General features: G+C 40.2%; 1 long non-coding RNA gene across 1 annotated transcript; it reads left to right on the top strand.

The window, feature by feature from the left end:
- The first annotated feature begins 475 nt into the window (after positions 1-475).
- LOC124264019 lies at positions 476-13697 on the top strand. The gene is made up of 3 exons (XR_006895022.1): positions 476-486; positions 9955-9957; positions 13601-13697. It is a non-coding gene; the product is annotated as an uncharacterized LOC124264019 (long non-coding RNA).
- The last annotated feature ends 140 nt before the right edge of the window (positions 13698-13837 follow it).

Consider the following 13837-nt stretch of genomic DNA (forward strand, 5'->3'; position numbering starts at 1 on the left):
AAATATGTGTTGCGATACTTTTTATCATGTGGATAGACAGACTGGGCACTCTGCTCCTAGTACTCGTATATTTAAAATGAAAAGCAGACTAGCAGTTGTGAGAATATTACAATCATTGTCTTTATTGCTAAAACTAAACTCACTCACTCTCTTTAACGGAGCAAGATACAGCAGTAATAAGAATGTTGACCCGTGAAGATGTATGGAATTGATCTTCAGCAACCCATGCTTGTCGTACGAGACGACTATCAGGATCGGATGGCTTGGCTGACATATGTCATCGTATCCGAATTGCGAAGATTAATGTTCTTGATGTTGATCACTGGATTGTCTGGTCCAGACTCGTCATAGCGGAAATATTGCTGAGTGCGGCGTTAAACAACAAGCAAACAAAGAGCAATAAGAACAGCGTAAGCACGTCCCGTACCCTATACCATTATTCATGCGAGAGTGTTGAAATCTAATCGAGTCTGGACCACAAATCCTGTGATCAACAGTATGAGCATCGATCTCCGCACCCGGGATGAGATGGCATGTATCAACCAAGTCGGGATCTTTCCTGACATCTGGAGTGAGTGAGTGAGTTTAGTTTTCCGCCGCACTCGATGATCTACACTGTCATTACTTTAGTCTCATTACAATTGTACTGCTACTCTATTTTGAACCATCAACTTAGGTACTCATTACGTATCCAAGCACTTAATTTGACAAGAACTTCGATCTGGTATGGCATTTTACGTGAGAACCCATCTCTGAATCACATAATCTTATCTGCTAAGAGGTATATTTACACTTGCTTTTTGAAAAAAACAATTCCAAAAGTTAAAAAAACAATATTCACCAGTGAAAAATTCATTTCCAGAAGTAATAATAAGCTTTTTAGCCAAATGGTTTCCTCTCATCCCAGAATTTAATCCTGAATGACTATTTACCCAAAACACATTACTGATGTCGATATTTATCATACTATATCTCTATCGAGTCCACAAGCTGGTATGTACACATATTCCTCTATATGCTTGTATTCAACGTATTTGGAACAATAAAAAAAACTTAGGTAATCAGTAAAATACATTTGTTAATCATATCACAATCGTCTTAGTTTGTCGGTGTACGTACAGATGTTGGACTAACCTTTTGTTTCCACACGTTACATTGAACTGTAAGCTATCAAATTATTATAAATATATCTTCAAAATCTGTAGGAGTGAGTCAGTTAAGATTTATAGTCACAGCGGCAGTATTTCAGCCATATTGTGACTAAACAAGTTATATATTCGCGATACATCAACTCAGGTGATAAAAAGGACAGTTAAGACGACTATAATATATAGATGAATGAGTTATCTTTATTTCCCCAATAATGTCGGAGAGTACGTTGATTTTTTACATGAATACAAAATACATGATTATATACAAATCATATTACAATGGGAAAGAATGAGTGAGTGAGTGACTTTAGTTTTACGCCGCTTTTAACAATATTACAGCAATATCACGGCGGGGGACACCATAAATGGGCTTCACACATTGTGCCCATGTGGGGAATCGATCCCGGGACTTCGGCGTGACGAGCGAACGCTTTAACCACTCGGCTACCCCACCGCCTAAATGGGACAGAAAGTTAAGCATATGTATGTATAATACACTGGAGTGAGTGAGTGAGTTTTACGCCGCACTCAGCAATATTCCAGCTATATGGCAGCGGTCTGTAAATAATCGAGTTTGGACCAGACAATCCACTGATCAACAGCATGAGCATCGATCTGCGCAATTGGGAACCGATGACATGTGGCAACCAAATCAGCGAGCCTGACCACCCGATCCCGTTAGTCGCCTCTTACGACAAGCATGGGCTACTGAAGATCAGTTCTAACCCGGACCTTCAAGTGTCATAATACACTGGAGGTGATGGAATGAAATACGATTCATAGGTAAATCCTGCGCTGTAGGTTCCACGAACTAATTCTCCTGGCATCAATGTCAATGAAATGGGCCCACGTGTGGATGTCAATGTTGTCCACTTTGAGGGTGATGCCACCAAGTAGAGTGATAGTTCTGATGTCATCAGAGCTACTCTCCCGATTAATGTATGTCTCGAACAATTGTTCATACATGGTATATCTGCGTCTAAACAGTTCATTGCAGTACAATAACTGGTGCTGCACAATATTATCCGCCTCCTCATCACAAGTAAGTCCAGCACTGATCGGTAGTATCCCCAGCTTCACCAGGGCGTACACAGGCCTACTGTACAGATCAAACTGTAAGCACATGTTCCACAGTCTATGGGACGAGAGGCCCGTGTTCATAGCAGTAAACCGTTGTAAGTCTGGGTCCAATCAACACCCCCCGCCTGAGGTTGCTGAGTTGAGTGATCAGATCGTTGACGTAAAGGAGGAATATCCAGGCAGATAACACTTCCTTGCCCCACTCCTTGTCTGATTGGGACAGTACGACTCGTGATGCCGTTGTATTGAACACAAGCAGACGCTTCTTTGTACGAGTGTCTGATCAAGTGCCACGCCTGTCCGGTAGCACCTGTATCAAACAATTTGAATAACAGACCATTATGCCAAATCCTGTGGAATACCTTTTCATTATCCAGGAATCAAAAAAAGATATTTGATTCTCTCTCCATGCAATATGCTATTGTCTCTTTCAGTATATGAACAGCTATGTTTGCACCGTGTTCTTTTCTAAATCCAAATTCAAGTTTGTTGGAAAGTCAGGATTAGCCGCGTGGCGATAACATAAATTGATCTTCTTAACATTATCCATTAGTTCGAAATATAGTGATTTCATTGTGATCAGAAAATGACAAGTAACGGAAATAAATAAAACTTTTAAGAAACTGTCTTATTGTCCTTCAACTACTTCAACTAGAAGAGCAGACAGTAAGTATATTAGCTAACTTTGTTTTCATTCGTTTATAAATTTATAACTTTCTTAGTCACGATATGGCTGAAATACTGCCGATGTGACTTTAAATTATAATTCACTCACTCACTCACTCAACTAGGAGAGTCCACTTTTACATCATAGGAGTGACACAAGTTCATCATTGCGTAATCAACAGTTAACAGACCATAAAATGTTCTAAGACAGAAGGCGAATTGGTACAGCTTGTTCAGCTTGACCTGATCAAGTGAATACTAATGCGTTACGTGACCGTGTCACAACTGGTTGGGTCTATTATTGTGAAGGGTTGCACCTCTGTCAGTTGATTGTCAACATGTTCGAACAGCCGAGACAAGGTCGCCGTTTAACATTCTCTGCTCCCCTATTTAATGAGGTTAACTCCACCTGCCGTTTATGCCATTTGACCTCCTGGGTCATGCATATGTAGAGTAGCTCAGGTCAAGCTGAACACGCTGTATGTAGGCGAGTACAGAACACACCATATCAGATTTAACAGTCTGGGTAATGCAATGGCAAAATATAATCAAGAAAACAAATGATGTCACGGGTACTTCACTTCCACAGACTCAAGGCGGCTGAATTTGATGTAAAGTTTCGCGGCCTCCTGCACAGAAATCCGTATTGGGGCTTCATAGAAGTTGTTGCCATCGATGAAAATCTGAAATTAATAACAATAATAATAATAATCGATTTCTTACGGTGAAGATTGCCTAGATCGATGCTCATTATGTTGATCACTAATGTCTGGTCCAGACTTGATGTACAGACAGCCGCCACATACATGATTGCGGCGTTAAACAACAACCAGCTTACTGTTGGACCACTGTTCATGCTTGGTGAATATCATCCTTATTGCTGTTGTCACTGTTATTTAATAACATCTTTAGGCACCCGTGAACAGCCACCTCCTCGTGGTGGGTGCTGGGTAACGCTAAGAGCTCTTCAACCCACCGTTGTGGACCCGGGGGTATATTTGGTCCACCAACCCGTTTGCCGTGGGTTGCGCCCCTGTGTCGGTGGAGGACGAGAGTCTGGTGGTTGAGGGCACTGGTTCCAGGAACAGCGTTCCTTTGCCCAACACACCACTTCGCCCCTTACTTCACCTAGACGGATGGTTGAATGGGCCCGGTTCAACCAATCGGCTGGTCATGCCAAGTCCTGTTCATGTCTATTTTGCTGCACAAATGCAATAAACTATGTAACATTTCTGTTAGATGCATTGGCTTGCGATTATTATGTTTGAATTTCAAAAACCTTTGTAATTTGCCCAGAGTCGTATGCCCAGAAGGCGGTGGCTCATTGGCCAATCTGGTAGAATAATAAATTTATATTATTCTGCTTGAGTATATCATCCCAGTATCCTTGGTGCTGCAAGTAGGAGGTCCACTTGTTTTTAACACTGTCCTTGTGATACTCTCGAAGAGGTGGGATTGAAAGAGAGACTTTACACTTGAGTATTATTTAACGTGTATATATATATTTAAAGTCACCACTTTTGTTAAACGAAGTTTTTGTTATTTTTAAATATGGCTAAATATTCCCACAATCGCCAGCGGATGAACTAATTGTTCAAATCCAAATAGGGCCCTTGCAGGTAGCAAAAGCACTGTAAGTCCCCATTGTCCCTAGTATGGTGGTCTACCTTCAGTTCTTGGCGATCTATAGCCCGTGTTTTGTATTGTATTGTCTTCTTTAATTAAAAGGTTTTAAATTTAATTACTAGTTTTAAATTTATATCTGTGATGATTTAGTTGTTATACTGTCCTTCGCTGACAGGGTTTTATAATTTACCTATAATTGTTATTAAATTATAACTTGATATATTCACGATATGGCTGAAATACTGCCGATGTGACTAAAAAATTTAACTCATTCACTCGTTTATGAAAAAAGTGAAAGGTTTGGTATCTAACGAGCGAAAGCGAGATATTTTTTTCTAACGTTGGGAGAGTAATAAATAAAACAATAAACGATGTCCTGTGTAATACCATATTTGTGAAACTCGTGAATGGTATTTGTGTCTAACGGATCCAGACGGGGGTGCAGGGAGGTTTATTAAATGACCACTGAAACTCGTGAAAACGGGTGAAAATGAACTGTGCACCCCACCTACCCTTTCTCAAAAAGCTGTATCCGCCCCTGATCTAACGAGCGAAAGCGCATACTTCAAAGTTTGTTTTGTTATGAGAGTGTGTTTTTTGTATAATTTGTAATATCACATTCATTAAGTGATAATTATTATGGGTCACAAGGTTTAAAGTTTTGAGTGTGGGTTTTGGCTCGCATCTCGCATCATAAATATATTCAATGGCAATAGTATTTGTAGGGGCACGCCTTTTTGATAGCACTTCAGAGTTGCCTCCCTTGGCTGGCTTGTTAATCTTGTTGACTTCCGGCTCTCCCGGCTTAGCCTCACAGAATTCCTAAACGTTCCGAGAGGCTAATGATTCAGCCAAGCTTTGCTAGAATGCTCGAGAACTTTGTAAGAGCTATATAAAGGTTGGTTGTTGAGTTGTGCGATGGGGCTTTCACATGACTGGATTTGTACACACCTGTCTGCCATCGTCAACTTGACCAACATTTCAAGATCGACCGCGCTTGTCTATTTAACTGCTGTCATTGTAAACAAATTCAATCAGTATATCTGTTCTGACTGTAAATGTCAAGGCTGGTGAGTTTATATTTTAGATTTGTGACCCAATATTTTAGATTTGTGTCTCAATTGCATTGTACCAGAAATCTGTCATTGTCATTCATTGTAGCTTGCTCATTGTTTCTTCAATATATTATTGAATATTTTAGACTTGTATGTGTTCTATTTTGCTGGTTCAAACGGGACTCTTAAACCTTTTGTCACGGCAAATTGCTAAACGTAACAGTTTCAAGAGGAAAAACATATACTAAGCCCCTAACATGGAGAAATAAATGACATAACGCAACTACATTTTGACCTTCACCTTCACTTCGTCCAACCCCTACATAAATTATTGCTATTTTGATAAGTACAAAGTGTATAAGCCCTGACGAAAGTTGAAGAATTTTTTACATCGCTCTTCGGTGAGTGAGTGAGTAAATGTTGCTTAAAGAACGAATAATCTTTTGTTGTTTTTTTTACTCTTTTAAGCATTACATAAGAAAGACTGAGCGATTAAAAGTTGCGAAAAAGTCGTCTGCTTCACTCTCACCCGCCAACGAAACCACAGACAGGTTACGTAACTCTGTCGCCAGAGCACTGCAGCGAACCGGAAGTGAGGAAAGATTTTCAGTTAGTTGTATATAAAGTGTGTATAAGCTCGTCATTTCTCGACGTCAATGAAGACATGCCGAATCGTTGCGCTGCCGTCCATTGCTCCCAGGGGTCGGGTGATGGTGTCACCATGCACTGATTTCCTTCAGACCCGCAGTTCGTGCTAAATGGGTTATGCTTGTGAGTGCGGAGCGAGCGTTGTGGAAGCCTGTAGTATATAATAAATCGGATTGCTCGACCCTTACCGCGCTTCCAAGATAGCAAATGCTATTTAGATTTGTTTTCATCGAGTTAAAAGATCAAAACTACTTACTAGTTGTAGTAAATGATTGATGACCGAAAGGATTTTGCATGACACAACCTGTAACATAACGATTTGTGTGTGGTGGAAGTGACAATAATATTGTAAGTAGTATTATATTGACACCCACCTCGCTTCCAAGAGAAAAATTGTTATGTTATAAGCTATGTCATGCAAAATCCCATTGGCCATCAATCAATTACATATTTTACTACCAGTAGAAAGTAGTTTTGATTTTGTTACTAGGTGAAAACAAACCTAATTAGCATTTATTCTCAGACTGGCGGATGTTCGCGACAGGGCACCGACATTTTTAAAAATCGTGACGTCACCGACTGAAGTCAGTTCGAGAATCAATTAGATTTTGGTTTGTTTTCATCAAGTTAGAAAATCAAAACTCCTTTCTACACGTACTTAAATCTGTATTTGAATCATGACCAAATGGATTTTGCATGACACAACTTTACGACAACATTACGATTTCTTTCACGGAAGCGAGGTGGGGGTCGAAGTGACAATATTGCATGATACATAACTTACTTGCTACATTCACGTGGTTAACGTCCACTCACCAATATGTAGATACTAGTTGATCGTTTTCACTATCACTAGCGTCTGGCTTAAACAAATAAGGCTTAGCGATTGTTTCATCATTGGTATCCGAGGAACAGTCACTGCTTGAGGACTGGCTATCCATGGGAAGGGAAAGATTGTCGCTGTCTGAATTACTTCCGGACATGTCAGAGTCTTTGTACCGAAACGCCAACCCACTTAATTAACCATATCTAAATCACTTGACATAAATGGTTTAACACCCGCGCCGAGTAAATTGGCGAACAAAAGCTAAACCTAGCCAACAGGTAACCGTTATGACAACAAGCGTTTTGAAAGAATCGTTGTTGTAACTCGGAAGCTAGGCAAAGCAGGTGACAAGATTAAATGACAGTAGATTGTGTAAACATACAGCTTTCATTTTTCACAACAATTGTCACGATTCTACAGCGTGCCTCACTTGCATACCTCACATTACGTCACGGAGACGCGCCCCTCTGATTGGTTGAAATTTCGTTCGCGGGAGAGAATTGTGCACTGTTGTCAAAAAGGTCGATTTATGTTAATTAAATGTCGAAATGAGTAGTTTTAATGATGGGGTTTCATTTATAACGATGCCAGTAAATCATTTATGCATTTGTACCCCCTAGAGCATATGTGATCTTTAAAGCTGCTTCCGCAATTTTGCATCTATTCGCTGGAAGAAAAGCAAAGTTAACATTTTCCAAAAGGATCGAATATAGAATAAAGGGGATGGCGAAGATCACAAACACTTCAGTGAGCTATCACAGTAAACACTAACATTTAGAATTTAAATCTACATTTTATCATATAGTTTAATTTCATTCAAATACTCTATTTTTTCAAAACGGTTCTGAAAAGTTCAGAAAGTTTGAAAAGTATAAAATCGTTGTCGAAAGCCCAAAATCAACACAATCCAACAAAAGGTGATTGACAGTCAAGAACTAACACGGAATACATTGAGGGGGATTTTCTCCCTTCAATGAGTGAATGAGTGAGTGAGTTAAAATTTACAGTCACATCGGCAATATATGTGACTTAAAGGTTCTAAATTAACAATAAACGCAATTAAATTATAGAAAACCTGTCGACGAAGGACAGTAAAATATACTAGGCACATAAAGAAACTGTGCATACAAAAATTTAAAATCTAAATTTATCAAACCTGTGTAGACACATAAGGATTTAAACTCAGAGATTAGTGACATGTATCCAACATGCATGCACGTGCCACGTTCCGTGACGTCAGTGGGTTCGTCCTTGAGACGTGCAATACGTTGTTGCACGTATTCCGGGAAAGAGAAACAGAGCAAATGAATGCCACACAAAACTGTCACTTTGGAAAGCTCAACCCCTGCCCTTGCGATCGTTCAAAAAATTAAACGGCTATTGAAACGCATAGCATGCCAAGGCTCACGTCTGCACAACGTCATGAGGCCATTGGGATGGTCCGTGGGGGAATGTCTCAACGACAAGTGGCTGCACATGTCCACTGCCACCGGAACACCATTTCTGCACTGGTGAGACGCTACCAGAACACAAATGACGTCATCGATCGGCCACGTTCTGGACGTCCACGTGTAACAACGCCAAGACAGGACAGATGGATAAGGGTGACCCATCTTCGCCACAGGTTTCAGCCTGCAGTGATGACTGCCCGAACCATCCCAGGACTTCGCCGTATCAATCCCAACACAGTTCGACAACGTTTACGTCATCACGGGATCAGACCACGACGTCCCGCCATACGGCCTATCCTGACACAACGTCATCGACAAGCTCGACGAATGTGGTGCCGAAATCATGTCCGCAGACCCTTGTTTTGGTGGAGAAATGTTGTTTTTACAGATGAGTCCAGGTTTAACATTTCCCATAGTGATGGACGTCAACGTGCCTATAGACGCGTGGGAGAACGTTATGCACAGGCCTGTGTCTTGGAGTGGAATCGCTTTGGTGGTGGTTCCGTGATGATTTTGGGTGGAAAACAGCACGCCAAAGAACTCCTTTGGTGATTGTTCAGGGCAATTTAACTGGTGTGGGCTACAGGGATCAGATTCTTCGACCTGCGGCAATTCCTTTTCTGCAACGTCATGGCCCTGGGTTAACATTCCAACAGGACAATGCCCGCCCTCATACGGCAAAGGTTGCTATGGATTTCTTGCAACACCACAACGTTGACTTACTGCCTTGGCCTGCAAATTCACCGGATCTCTCCCCGATAGAGCATGTCTGTGACGAGATGGATCGACGTCTACGCCGTCTTCCTCATCCGCCAGATAACGTCCTTGACCTTGCAACAGAACTTGAGAGAATCTGGCGTGATATCCCACAAGCCTTCCTTGCACGTTTGATAGGCTCTATGTGTCGTCGATGCACTGCTGTTCTCAATGCCGATGGTGGACATACCCGTTATTGAGCTTGTGACATGGTCGTTTGACCCCTGTCCCGCTTGTGGACTCGTGACGTCATTGTGATTGACTTTTCAATTGAAATTCTCAGGACTTGTTATGGTCTCATGATCCCTCCATTAAAGTTTATATGTACCTTTGACATTGTTATCGGTACTTATCAACTGTGATAATATTTTAACAATGCACAGTTTCTTTATGTGGCTAGTATAACTAGAGTATCACAGTTAGAGAATTAAAGCTAGCAAGTAACTTTTAAAAGTAGACAAATAGTGCAGACAATACAATATGAAAAACGGGCTGTAGATCACTAACAACTGAAGGTAGATAACCATGCTAGGGACCATGGTACTTTTGCTACCTGCATGGACCCTAGCTGGATTTACATCAGCCCTTCAGCGTTGGTGATTCTCCCTTCAATGAAAATGAATGAGTATAATGAGGGTGTCAAATGCGACACCTTCAGATGACCACTTCAGTAAGGGTGTGATACCCTAGCAAAGGTTGTATTATCTCTATTTGGAGGAGTCCCTAGTATGATGTATATAACTGTGTTGCTGGCGTCTTCTTGCCCCATTTTTTATGCCTGAGAGCCAAACTCAGTTTTAATTTTCTACAACTAGTTTTAAAAACAAATCTGTGGTATTTTAAAATACATTATCGTATAACTTTATCAAGTCACAATATGGCTGACACGGTCAAACATGTCCTACTTGACTGTATTGATTTTTTCCATCAAAAGGGATAAACATTTCAGTGTCAAAACAATTAAGGATTCTTTTATAATGTAAATTATCATTTAATAATTGGTTTTCAAAGAAATAAAAAAATTTATTAGATAAATTCTGATTATATGCTTTGTAAATGGAAATTGGTATTTTATAACTGGTAGATTAAATTCGTAACTGAGATTGTTAGTGGCTGTATCCTCAAAGGGGGTTAAAGTAGTGTAAAGTTATTGTCCCCCTGAGAGTGTATGTAAGACCACGTCTTTCAAAGTATATTTAATCTTACCGCATTTTATCGTATAATAAATGTATGGCTAGATTTGTCGAAATGTTAATATCTGAAGGGATGGTGTAAATCCAGCTTGGGTCCATGCAGGTAGCAAAAGTATGGTCACTATAAGTATGGTGGTCTACCATCAGTTGTTGGCAATCACTGGATTGCCTGGTCCAGACTCGATTATTTACAGACCACCGCTTTATACCTGATATATTGGTGAGTGCTCCGTTGTGTCCCTTGCTTACCATGACCGTTGGACAATAAAATAACTTTTCGCTAAAATGCATATTTGCTATACATAATATAAATGTTCAGAAATATATAATTGAATATCAAAATATCAACTTAATATGGGTTTATCGTCTCTTTTTAATTATTTATTTGGAATCTATACAAGCATCCATACACCTCCAGTGTGGAATTCATTTACTAATTCAATTTGCCAAGATGATACCAGTAAACCTGGGGTACATGTGAGTGAGTGGGTTGGGTTTTACTCCGCTTTTACTAATATTCCTCCGTCATATAGCTTGAATATTGATGGGTGCGTCGTAAAACTAAACTCACTCACTACTAATATTCTAGCAATATCACGATGGGGACACTAGAAATGGTCATTACATGTTGTACCCACGTGGGGAATCGAACCCGGGTCTTCGGTATGACGATCGAACTCTTTTACCACTGTCCTACTGAGCTTTAACCTTTGTCAGTTTGCAACTTCATGGTAATCAGACGAAAATACCGTTATATGACGAGAAACCGTTCTAATTTGTTTGGCAACTTGTTTGATAGCCTGTTTACTTGTAGTCATTAAGAACAGTTCGCCTACCAGGAACTGGGTTGTTGTTATTCGCATCGAGGACATCAAACACCACGTTTGGAGAAAAGATGAAGCCGGATGGCCCAAGTTCAGACCCCCAGGAGCCAGACGATTGCGTGTTGAAGATTGCGTCAGGTCTTGACCAGCGGATGGACAGAAGGAACACAGTGTTTCCAGCCTCAGTCCCTCGTACGTGAATATCTGTACTGTAAAAGTAAAGATCTGGGTTAGAATTGGTGCTTGGTTGATGCATGTCATCCCATTATTTCAATGTAGAAATAGACAAATAACAGTCGTCATAACACAATAACATTGGTTAATGCTCATAACATTAGTCATTAGTTCTAGATGCCAGGGACCCGTGCAGATCCGGGGTAGAATAGGTCTTAAGCAACCCATACTTGCCACAAAAGCGACTATGCTTGTCGTAAGAGGCGACTTACGGATCAGGTGGTCAGGCTTGTTTGACGTGGTTGATACATGTCATTGGTTCCCAATTGCGCAGATCGATGCTCACGCTGTTGATCACTGGATTGTCTGGTCCAGACTCGATTATTTACAGACCGCCGCCATATAGCTGGAATATTGCTGAGTGCGGCCGACAGATATTGCAAAGTAAAAAAAGTTATTTTGATAGGTCTCTACATACCACCCGAGGGGTCGACATACTACACATCGTCGTGGGAAACCAACAAGTATAGAACTACTTGATCAGTGGTTCTCAGAGAGCCTGGATATTCTTTCTGACTGTCATATAGTTATCACCAGTGATCTGAACTCCAGGGTTGGGACAGGCAATGAACCACCTGAACCACAACCAAACTCTCTGGGAGATGTGTTCCCTGACGAAGAGTTAGTGCCTCTTGACAACAGACAATCTTGTGATAACTCAATCAATAGATTTGGTAGAATGCTAATGGAAATGTGTTATACGTACAAGCTGTATATTTTAAATGGTCGTGTGCAAGGAGATAAAACTGGCAGGTTTACGTTCATATCTAGCCAGTGTTCTTCGGTAAATGATTATTGCATTGCCAATATGGATGCGTTTGAACTGATTGAATCGTTTCATGTAGAGGCCCAAGTAGAGGAAGATCATATGCCATTAACGGCAAAACTTAAACTCTATGAGCAAAGCCACCAGCTAGAAAATAATTATAATACTGACAGAAACTGCTCTGACAGAATTGTATGGAACCATACTAAGCCATACGTGTACACCGACAGCATAAAACAGCTTGCTGACACCTTTGTTGAAGCAACAAGATTAGTTGATACAGATGTTGACCACGCTCTAGACTTGTTTGTACAAACAGTACTTGGTGCAGTGGACTGTATGAAAAAACGTAACAAAAAGTGTATTTCAAATGGGTTTTTTTATAAATATTGTAAAAGTAAAAAATACTTCACTCGCAAAGCCTTGCGTCGATTCCAAAGAAATAAATCTGAGGAAAACTGACGTAATTATTGCAAACAGAGGAATTTATATAAGGGTATCTGTAAGCGCACAAAGCTCCTGCATGAGTGCAACAAAGCTGATGCATTAAAGCAAGCAACCAGTAACCCAAAGACGTTTTGGAGTATAGATTCGGGAAAATTTCCAACAAGCTGGACAAAGTCTATCGTTGTCCCAATACACAAAAAGGTGATAGAAATAACCCCGACAACTACACAGGCATATCGTTGTTAAGCGTCTTGAGCAAAATCTATACTGGTGTGCTCAATAATAGACTGAAAGTTTGACAGAACTAAAAGATAAAGTTCCAGAAACACAGGCAGGCTTCCGATCTCGTTATTCAACCACAGATCACATATTCACACTAAATTCTATCGTCGAAAAATGCTTTATGAAAAACGAAAAGCTTTATGTCGCCTTCATAGATTTCGAAAAGGCGTTTGATTATGTGAAAAGAAATAAACTTTGGTTTTGCCTTTAAACAGAACGGGTTAGGGGAAAATGCTGTCAGCACTCAAAGCAATTTACATATCTGTACAAGCTTGCGTAAAATGCTCTTCTTCAGATATTACCGATTTATTCAATTGCCCAAATGGAGTGCGCCAAGGATTCATCCTAAGCCCGTTGTTATTCTCATTATTCATCAGTGAACTGTCAAACTCTGTAAATGAATGTGGTAGACACGGCATGCAATTATTCCCTGATTTATATGAACTATTCCTACTTCTATTTGCAGATGATGTCATCCTCGTATCTGAATCAATTGTCGGCCTTCAAAACCAGTTAAATATTCTTGAAACGTTTTCAGACAATTTGGGGTTAACTGTTAATCTTGATAAAACACATATTATTGTGTTCAGAAAAGGGGGCATTCTTTCGAATAAGGAAAAGTGGTTTTATAAAGGAAACCAAATCGCCACTGTAAATAGTTACAAGTATTTAGGTGTCTGGTTTTCAAGTAACTTAAAATGACGAAATGCATTTCAGGCTTGGCAAGCCAGGGTAAAAGAGCATTGATGGAAATCATTGTCAAACTAAACAAGATTTGAATGATTGACCCGAATATATATTTTAAAAATCTTTGATTCTCAGGTGATGCCGA

Source organism: Haliotis rubra, unplaced genomic scaffold, assembly GCF_003918875.1.
Source record: "Haliotis rubra isolate DU_JTF1 unplaced genomic scaffold, ASM391887v1 Scf902, whole genome shotgun sequence".
NCBI lineage: Eukaryota > Metazoa > Mollusca > Gastropoda > Lepetellida > Haliotidae > Haliotis > Haliotis rubra.